An 8,489-nucleotide genomic window follows, 5' to 3' on the forward strand; every position below is an offset into this window, starting at 1 on the left:
ATAATATAATTTGAATCCGAAAAAAACGTAAACCGCTCAATAAGCGAAATCCCTCGCAATCGATATCGTGTAGCCGCATTATCGCTACACAGGGACCAATCAATCGAGATTATCAAATCTCGCGCACCGGTTTATTATCGCTACACAGGGACCAATCGATCGAGATTATCAAATCTCGGTTTATTTTGCGTGCTGTAACGGGATATCGCGAGGTTGCTAATCCCTTTGTTTGTATAGGTCCCTGTTTTTTTGTTTGTATAGGTCCCTGGTTATACAAATATGTGCGACACTTTTACACATAAATCCGCAATCGTTAATCCATAATTGATATGAGTTATATGTTTTGTCTTATGTTTCCATGAACTTAATTAAACTGAAGCGGTTTTGAATTATTGTTTCGTTTAAAAGAGATATGTCTGGTTCTAAAATCTAAAAAACTAAATTTACCACGGTGCCTTCATATATATGACGACACCATCATGCAGAACACAGTGGATACAACCCAAAGAAAGTGGCGCAGACGACAACGTGTTCATGTTGTTAAATTGTGTGCATATGTTATTTTTATCATTTTTAACATTTCGTGTTCAAACTCTTTCATTCAGTGTCCATAAGTTATTGACAAAATACTTTAAATCACAATTTGTTGTAATTGAACCCACGACAAGGATTATACATACGTAGGCATTACATAAAAAACACGAAGTATTTCATAAGCTACTTCTATACACTATTGATCAGCTAGTGTGTGTCTTATGTCGATTGAATGGCTTTGCCAAAACCAATAATTGCTATTTGATTGATACGATTGTACAATTACATTGAAGTCTGACTAAACTGTCACGCACTGTTTTATGGTTTGTTAACAGAACATTCAGTAAGTACACATTTATGTATTGCATTATATTATTATTAATTATTGTCCATATTAATTTGTATTTTTAAATTTAGATTTTAAGTGAATTATTGTTTTTTATTGGAATAAGTTTAAGTTATTATCTTTAATTATATGTATAATGCTTAAGTCAATGTTTTTCATTTATTTAATGATTTCAAATAAATTACTAGAGTTAGTACGTTACTACCATATTTATCTTTAACATACTTATTATATGAGGTGAAATATTTTTAAAAAACGCGAAGCAGTAAACAATGTTCTTTTTCACTTACGAACAGACTAACAGACGAACAGCTAGTAAACAATGCTCTTTTTCACTTTTGATAACTATTTTTCATGTCAAAACTTTGAAATACCTGCTTTACAAAAACAAAACAAAGGAAGACATCAGAATATTTTTTTTAATAGTTGCCATAGCAACCAGAATTTTGACGTTGGAACAAAATGAAATGACATGCATAATGTCCATATTGCCATCTATCCATGTTTAAAGTTTCATGAAAAAATATTAAGAACTTTTAAAGTTATCGCAGGATCCAGAAAAGTGTGACAGACTCACAGACTTAAGGACTGACGGACACTCAGAGCGCAAACCATAAGTCCCCTCCGGTGAAACCGGTAGGGGAAAATAAAGGCACACCTATGCCTACATTTTCAAATCAGGAGTACCCTTTTACCTAAATTTCCAATAATTGTGTGTGTGTGTGTGTGCTTGTTTTAGTTCTGGTGTAATTCAGAAATTAATATAGGTAGGACACATTAATATAAGAAAAAAAGAAAATTGCAAACACTGGGTCTATGGCTATAATGCCCTAGTACTTTAACAAAATCCTCAGGAAAGGCCTGGTTTCAACTTGACTTGTGAAATACAAGATACATGTACATGTTATATAGATCTTTAATAATTTCTAAATATTTTTTTTACTTATCTAAAAATACAATACCTTTAGAGGCATGTAAAATACAAGATTCTCAATGCAAGTTAATATAATCCAAATCATTAAACTATAATAAAAAACATTCAGTGTAAGAAATAGCAAAACCATTGTCAAAAACTCTGATTAAAAACAAGAACAAAGGTGAGAAATAATTAATGTTTTAGTAATTTCTATATTTCAAATTTTAAGATCCTATCTAAGGCACTATGTTATACAGGAACGTAAACATGTAACATTAAAAAAGATTAATGAATAAGATGTACATGTTAAATGCAGAAAGATGTATACATCAGGAACATATGCATCGTATATTTCAAAAGATGGTGACAAATTCACATATACTATATGTGAACACAGTGTTATAAATAACAAACATGTAAACTAATAACATAGTTTGAAGCACCTTCAATTTTTCAGAATGTGGTCACAGCTGTACTTACTTGCACACATAAACAAGTACTGTACTCCTTTAAACAAAGGTATAACAGGAAAAGCAAAAGTACTGGTTCTAGTCCCAGGACAACGACTCGAGAAAATTTCAAATAAGCAAAGGCTTAGGATGCAATTGAGCTTAAATAAATAGGTTTAAACAAAAGCAAATGTGTGAGTTTATCTGTACGAATATTAAGAACATTATTTGATAATTCTACATTAAGTAATTACACCAGCAAAAAAAAATTGACAAAGCACAATTCAAAAAGAAATTGACCCAGCAAAAATTGCAAGCTTTACAAACAATATCTAGAAATCATTGAATAAACAAGGGCTGTTTGTAAAACATGCATGCCCCCCATATGGGCTGTCAGTTTTAGTAGCAGCCATTTTGCAATACGTTTTTTGTCACTGTGACCTTGACCTTTGACCATCATGATCCTATGCCTTATTATTATTGAGTTATCATCAGGAAACCATTTTACTGTTTCGAGTAACTGTGACCTTGACCTTTGACGTAGTGACCTTAAAATTAATAGGGGTCATCTGCCAGTCATGATCAATGCACCTATGAAGTTTCATGATCCTAGACGTAAGCATTCTTGAGTTATCATCGGGAAACCATTTTACTATTTTGAGTCACCGTAACCTTTGACCTAGTGACCTGAAAATCAATAGGTGTCATCTATCAGTCATGATTAATGTTCCTATGAAGTTTCATGATCCTATGCGTAAGCATTCTTGAGTTATCATCCGGAAACCATTTTACTGTTTCGAGTCACTGTGACCTTGACCTTTAACCTAGTGACCTGAATATCAATAGGGGTCATCTGCAAGTCATGATCAATGTACCTATGAAGTTTGATGATCCTTAGGCGTAAGCATTCTTGAGTTATCATCCGGAAACCATTTTACTGTTTTGAGTTACTGTGACCTTGACCTTTGACTTAGTGACCTGAAAATCAATAGGGGTCATTTGCCAGTCTTGATCAATGTACCTATGAAGTTTCATGATCCTAGGCGTAAGCATTTTTGAGTTTTCATCCGGAAACCATTTTACTATTTCGAGTCACTGTGACCTTGACCTTTGACCTAGTAACCTGAAAATCAATAGAGGTCATCTGCCAGTTATGATCAATGTACCTATGAAGTTTCATGATCCTAGGCCTTGGCGTTCTTGAGTTATCATCCGGAAACCATCTGGTGGATGGACCGACCGACGGACCTACCGACTGACCGACATGTGCAAAACAATATGAAGGGGGGCATAAATATTTATATATATGTATTTATTTATACAGGCCTTTTTAGTGTTCACGAGTCTTTATAAGCATGCTAATTACATAAAGATACATACATGTACATGTATCTAGCCTGAGTGGCTATAGTTCTGATTTCAAGCTCATGATTTTTCGATTTATTTAATGAAGAAAGAATTACTTAGAAGATATTTATTATTGAAGATATTTATTTCCTTTACACAAACTTTTCATAGGTTTCACTTTTCATGACCTAGAAATCCAATTTATAGGCTTCTAGCTAAAAAGGAAATTAAATGTTTCAGAAACTGTTTCTTGTTATAAATGTATGTTCAAATATTGACTCAGAATTCATTGAAGGCTGTCAAGTAAATAAACAGTTAAACAGGAAAGAAAAGATCAATAGTAACATGATCTTGTAATTCAAATGTAAACGTTCAATATGACTGTAACATAAACATATGAAATTGAATATCACATCTGTTTACTTTTAAATTACATGTAATTATTTGTTCAAGTAAAGGTAATACTATAAGGGTAAGACACTGGTTTGAGGCTAGAAAAATTAACAGAAATTCCCAACTAATTAATAATGGATTAAAATCTATGTAAGCATCCATAGCGCAAGGGATTTAACTCATTTTAAGTGAACAATATAACCATGACAACAAATCTGCATTTAGCATCATTATTGCATACAAAGATAGACTGCTTCAACCAAGCAATAAGTCTAAACCAAATGGTAAATAAAATACTTGTAAAATTGTATTTATTGAAAGTGCAAGTTACACAGAATTTGAACAATTAGGATTTAAAAAATGTTTAATTTAAATATCAGATTATTTATTTAGCTTGAACGCATTCTTAAGTGTTTAAAGGGGCCTTTTCACAGATTTTGGCATTTTTTTTAACTTATTCATTAAATGCTTTATATTGATAAATGTAAACATTGGATCGTAAAAGCTCCAGTAAAAAATCAAGAAAAAAATTAAAAAAAGGAAAAGAACATTGCCCGGAGCAGGTTTCGAACCAGTAACCCCTGGAGTCCTGCCAGAGTCCTGAAGTAAAAACGCATTAGCCTACTGAGCTATTCCGCCGAGTACACATTCTTGACGTATTTTATACCTTATATAAGCAATCTTCGTAGTTTCACAAAATTTAACGACAAAAACAGAACTCTCCAAATTATTCAATCGTTTCGCGTTGCAACGCTTTATAATTTTTAGGTTTTAAAATCGTCAAAAGATGCATATAATAGCTATATTAGAGCATGGTTAATGTTCAGTATTACTGTTTCCTCACAAATATCATAACTAAAACGAAAACGTACGAATCTGAAACAACTTTTTTCAATTTTGTCAATTTACCAAAGCGTGAAAAGATCCCTTTAATGTTAAATTGTTGTTACAAAGTATAAGGCAACATATTTATGGATTCTCACCTCTCTACCAGAATTTGCCATTCAATCATGTACAATGTGTTAATACTAAGTTCACCACAATTTAAACATACAAGACCAGGTTTAACATTGATTACATACATGTTAGTCAAATAATAAGAACCTGTTCCAGATACTTTACATGTATATATTTATACAGAAAGCTGCCTTTCTCTAATTTGATCTCAAAATGTCTACTTTCAACAAAATTTACAAACTGCTTACAAACTCTGGTACACAGTGTTTATAGATTTTTAACTGTGGTTAGTTTTTAGCAAATTAATAATATAATATTAACATGTATATTGTATAACCAAAGAATAACAAAATGACAAGAATACATGTAAATGTTGTTGAATCGGAAATTTAAATAAAGCATAACATTTCAAGGGCATGACCCATTAAAACAGACAAAATTCACAGGTTAAAGATGTAGGATTGGTCTTAGAGCAGAATTTAAGAACAGGATTGAGTGCACTATCAATTAAACAGCAGTAAACAATGCTCTTTTTCACTTACGAACAGATTAACAGACGACCAGCTGGTAAAGAATGCTCTTTTTCACTTTTGATCACTATTTTTCATGTCAAAACTTTGAAATACCTGCTTTACAAAAACAAAACAAAGGAAGACATCAGAAAATTATTCCTACACATATTCACGATTTCGACATTGTTAAATCACGCGTAACGAGACTGCCGAGATAACGCGAGATTAAGGGTTCGGGGGGGGGGGGTTCTGACAGTATTCGCTCTACAGTAGACACCTTACCTATCCGATATATTGACTTTATAAATTGAATAAAAGCGATAAATTGCCGATTTATTACTAATTAAAACAATCATTATTTTTATTATAACGTTCAACGACCATCTGCTCGATAATAGTTCAGTATCATTGTAATTAACGGCTCCGTAATTAACTACCGGTACTGACAAAAATAACAAGATCATACCTTACTCATGTTACTGTACTATGTGCTGAAATGTAAGAAATTAAAACAACCCCAGACTATTATAATTTTGGAGTGCAAGTTAATTTAAACCCACCCACTAATTAGAAATTTACATTTTTATTATATTAGCTCATTTTTCTAAATTTTCAGAAATAAAAACCAATTGGTATTTGCACATTTCAGTAAACATAAGACTACTTTATTGTTAAATTTGTAAATTGTATAATAATCTCTATATTTTTATTACTTCTGTTGCAAGCCTAACTTGTTGTGCTTTTAAAATACATACAAATCTATTGTTGACAACTATAAATAATATTATTTAAGATCATAATTAAGCAAAAGTAAGTCCTCAATTCCAAGCTTACCCCGGCCAGTTAAACCGGTAGAGTGCTGATCTCTGACTCACTCATGGGTTGGTAAGTTTAAGCCTCAACTCGGGTTCATTTCTTAGAAATAATTACACCTTAGGCTACCCTGTCTGTAACGAAAATTGCAGTTGAGGGTCACCGGCATACATGTATCAAATACATTGTAACTATGTGCTTATGTTAACATTTCCTGAAGATTCAACCACTGAGCAGGATTACAAAGTTAAACCCATTTTATTAATGAAAAAAAATAATATATACTATCAGATGTATTCAAAAAGACAAACCAACTAGTACCTTCTAGTACTATCATAAGGAACATCATCCATTAACCATCTATACTTCCAAGTCTTTTGGCTCTGCTACATCAACAGGAATAAGCGTTCGGTTAATGTTTTCTGTGTTAATCATAGGGATTACAATTTATAATATTTCATCGCAACAATAAAATCTTTACAATGATAGTATTCATTTTACAGTCAGGTTTTATTTCTATTAGGTTAAAAACTAAATAGTAAATCAGTTTTTGAGATGAGCTTGTACCAAACACACACACAAGCTCCTGCACATACACACACTTTAATGAGCAAATATTTGAACTGTCACGGTTATTACTTGTTGGAATGTCTCAGACTAACCAGCATATACAAGCAGTCTTCACTTCAGCATCTTTGAACAACTAAAGCAGCCTGAATCTTTATGCTTTAATAGAACAGATTAAAATACCTACTAGCCCGACTATATGAATCTGGAAACTTTAATAGCCCAAATTTAATACATATCTTTGATACTTGTCTTCTTTTGAACAAATCTGCCATGACCGGTAGTTAATTGGGATAGCTTAACACACAACCAATTTAGGATGACTGTGATGCAGGTGAAAGTTTCACCCATATAGATATTAAGCCAATGGACATTTAACCAGGGACACTTATTTTAATTCAAAGTAAATGTTTTCTTAGCAGTGTTAATAGTCATGTCAACACATCACATGTTATGTTAAATGATTACATGACAACATTGGATGTGTAGCAACTTAAACCACCATCCTTTTTACTATATTTCTGAATGTGTAGGATATTTTTTAATGTAAGGGTATGAAGTAGACACACATCTGAAGTATCTTTATTTTATTTTTTCAAAGAACATAGTTATGTAACTGTGGTGATGTATAATATTTATTGCAAGAGTTAATAAAATTCCAGGTGTAGAAATCTTGAGCTTCATGCAGCATTAGATACTCAGTACAGTATCCCAGTTTCTGTTGACACTGTGAAGTGTGATATTCCTGAAAAAAAGTTTCTATTAGTTATAACAATAAACTATTCAATAGCATTTAAATACAGCAAAGTTATCTGTTTAAAAATAATTGTTCTTTTTAAAGAAAAGTATTTTACCAAATGTCATCAAACTTCTTATTTGCCCAAACTTAACAAATAAGATATTTTTCCATACCCCACCCGCTTTAGCATGTTTCGTTTTTACCTATTTTAAACACAATAAAATCGAAATAAAGCATAAACATGAATGACAATTAAATCAAAGATACTAAACTAATAAAAAAATACAAAAAAATATCATACCATATAAGTTATATCTGCAAATTATTGGGAAATTATAATTGCTTCAACACAGAACTGTATGCAGACGCACTGCAGTAGATGATCGAGTACCCCCCCCCCACCTCACTAAATCCACTCAGAGTTGTCTCCCTTAAAATATTGTAGAACAGGTCAATAGTATTGTACGTCAGGAGTGTTAACTTCATGTGTGTTGTTCAAATATATAACCATGATAACCATAATATAAGCATTTGTGATAACCTTTTGTCCGTTTTCCGTCGTGCGGCGTCAACATTTGCCTTATCACTCTTGAGGCAACATTTATTATTTAATCTTCATGAAACTTGGTCAGAAGAAGTGTACCAGTGTTATCTTTAACTAGTTCGAAAATGATTCTGGTTGGTTAAAAAACATGACCACCAGGGGACGAGGCATTTTTCCTTATATGGCTATTGTAAAACACCATTAACACTAAAGAGACCATATGATATCTTTGAAACACATGTCCGACATTGGTGGGGAATTTTTCCTAATATGGCTATAGTAAAACATTGTTAACACTGTTAAAGTCACATTTATTGTCAAATCTTTATGAAATTTTGTCAGAACATTTTCCCTATCGATATCTTGAAAGAG

General features: G+C 32.1%; 1 long non-coding RNA gene across 1 annotated transcript; it reads right to left on the minus strand.

The window, feature by feature from the left end:
- Positions 1-7,406: 7,406 nt before the first annotated feature.
- On the minus strand, positions 7,407-7,983 carry LOC127867989 (uncharacterized). Its single transcript, XR_008043843.1, has 2 exons — positions 7,875-7,983; positions 7,407-7,579 (listed from the first exon to the last, which is right to left on the minus strand). It is a non-coding gene; the product is annotated as an uncharacterized LOC127867989 (long non-coding RNA).
- Positions 7,984-8,489: the final 506 nt, after the last annotated feature.

Source organism: Dreissena polymorpha, chromosome 2, assembly GCF_020536995.1.
Source record: "Dreissena polymorpha isolate Duluth1 chromosome 2, UMN_Dpol_1.0, whole genome shotgun sequence".
NCBI classification, from domain to species: domain Eukaryota; kingdom Metazoa; phylum Mollusca; class Bivalvia; order Myida; family Dreissenidae; genus Dreissena; species Dreissena polymorpha.